This window comes from Odontomachus brunneus, unplaced genomic scaffold (genome assembly GCF_010583005.1).
Source record: "Odontomachus brunneus isolate Ranch 3 - 2012 unplaced genomic scaffold, Obru_v1 Obru_scaffold_260, whole genome shotgun sequence".
NCBI lineage: Eukaryota > Metazoa > Arthropoda > Insecta > Hymenoptera > Formicidae > Odontomachus > Odontomachus brunneus.
The window spans coordinates 354,501-357,269 of NW_022639710.1; positions in this window are offsets into that span (position 1 = coordinate 354,501).

Below are 2,769 nucleotides of genomic sequence, written 5' to 3' on the forward strand. Positions count from 1 at the left end.
AACCGACTGAAACAATCATAGGCGATCGGTATCGAACGCAATTGATGTGTTTGAGCCGAGCATTGAAAGACAAACGGCCGCAATACAACGAGAGAAACGATAAAGTGATTTTGCAGCATGACAATGCTCGACCCAATGTTGCGAAAGTGATCAAGACTTATTTGGAAACGTTGAAATGAGAAGTCCTACCCCACCCGCCGTATTCTCCAGACGTTGCTTCCTCTGACTATCACTTGTTTCGATCAATAGCACACGGCCTGGCTGACTAGTACTTCCGGTCTTATGAAGAAGTAAAAAATTGGATCGATTTGTGAATCGCCTCAAAAGATGACCAGTTTTTTCGACGCAGGATTCGTACGCTGTCCGAAAGATGGGAGAAAGTAGTGGCCAGCGATGGAAAATACTTTGAATCATAAATGTATAACCAGTTTTTTTACAATAAAGCTTCGAATTTCGGAAAAAAACGACGGAAGCAAAGTTGTACATCTAATAGCAAATTTGGAACTTTTGGAGCACTTTGTACCACTGCACCCAGACATACAGAAGCATGTTCTTCCTATCTATGAAGACCTATCACAAGAAGATCTACTCCAAAGATGCTTGGGCAGCCATACACAGAATGCTAACGAAAGTTTCTACTCTTTGGCGCTTCGCTCCAAAGCAGAACCTGCGTTTTGGGTTGAAAATTATTGAAATTGCAGGATATATTGCAGCCAGCTTGTTTAATGAAGGATATGCTTCTATTTTACGAACCATGAACACCGTAGTTATCATCATTGGGAAGCAATGCAAAACGTATGCTGACAACATCGATGAGCGCGGAGTGATTCGAAAAGAGCGGCGCAACTCGTTAACGACCAAGGAGGGTCGTAAAGCACGTAGAGAAGAACATTTGGAGGAAAATCAGCTGTGAGGAAACTGAAGCACTATTGTATGATCCTGGAATTGCAGACTAACCGGTAAGTCATTGAAATCATTGAGTTTTTACTTCTCGAAACTTCAAACGCGTTTTTCTCAAAATTGCATTTTTGAAATTGATGTAAGATCAACTCAAAAACTATTTGACCGATCTCGTTAAAACTTTGCACATATCTAAATAACAATATTACCTTATTTTTAAACTTATAAGTTTTAAAATATCAATCAAAAAATAGGAAAAAGGGCAATTCGAGTTCAAGCACAGGACTAATAGTGCTATGTACCATATAGGTAAAACCTTCCTTGTGTTAGGAAATTGTGTAATATTTATTGAACATGAATAATCAATATAAATAATTAGACGTTTCGGCTCAATCATGAATCCTCTTTAGTGATAATAAAAACTCAAGGATTACAATATGAACGCATTACAATTAATTAAAGACCTGATTAAATGACATGAATGTTAATCGCAATATTAAAGCTGACAAGACCGTTACCGAAATAATATTAAATAATCAAATTAATATTAAGAAGATATTTTAAAATATTATTAAAAAAAGAGCAAAATTTTTTATTGCAAAATATAGCAAAGTTTTCACGTAAAATTTGAACTTATTTTAAAAAAACGTACCATTTTTGTAATTTTCAATTTTTTTTCATTTTTCTTAGGTTCGCGCACCGTATAAACCCACTGTGCAAATATGTAACGTTTATTATTTGCACAGTGGAAATGTTAATAATCAAAAAAATTTATACGTGTTTGTTTCAGGTTAATACCGCAGAGGCTAAAACCTACACCGTTTCATAACTCGCGCCACAACCTTGCCGGAACACAGTATCACAAATCCACCATTTTTAAAAATTTTGTAAAAACAAAAATACGTTGTGATAATAAAAAGTATTAATAAATAATATTAAAAAAAATTTCTTTAATGTAAGACAAACTATTTCCTTTAAAAAAATTCATAAAAGTTGCCTCATTTTCACTCCTCTAAAAGTATTTCCCTCCCGCAAATGGATATTAAATTCAACCATAAGCGACATTGACGTCTAATGGCTGTCTTTTTGACCTGTCATTTCTTACTGGGTTTTCACTATGCTTCTCGATTACAGGGTGATATTCATAGTCGGGTTATATATAAGATATAGTAAAAAGAAATCCATTATTTTTACATGAAATTGAAGGCTTTATTTAGCATAGTTAGAATGATCCGATTTAGGTCAAATATGCACCGTTTTGTTCGATAACTTGTTGCCATTTTGAAGGTAATTCCATTATGCCTCTCTCATAGAAACCTTTGTCTCTATTGGCAAAAAACTGGGACAGTCGATTTTTACAAGCTTCTCTTGAGGCGAATTTTTCACCAGCAAAATCATTCTCCATAGACAGGAACAGGTGGTAATCACTTGGTGCCAGGTCCGGACTATCAGGTGGATGCATAAGAACCTCCCAACCAAGCTCCCGCTTCTGGCGAGTCACTATCGATATGTGTGGCCTGGCGTTGTCCTGATGGAACACAATTCCTCTCCTATTGGCCAAAGCTGGCCGCTTCTGGGCGATTGATTCCTTCAGACGGTCCAATTGTTGACAGTACAGGTCCGAATTAAGATTTTGGCCGTAGGGAAGCAGCTCATAGTGGATGATTCTTTGCCAATCCCACCAAACACATAGCAAAGCCTTCCTGACCGTCAATCCTGGCTTGGCCACTGTTTGCGCCAGCTCACCGCGTTTTGACCACGACCGTTTTCGCTTGACGTTGTCGTAAGTGACCCACTTTTCATCACCAGTCACCATCCGCTGCAGAAATGGGTCGATTTTGTTGCGATTCAGCAGCGATTCGCAGATGG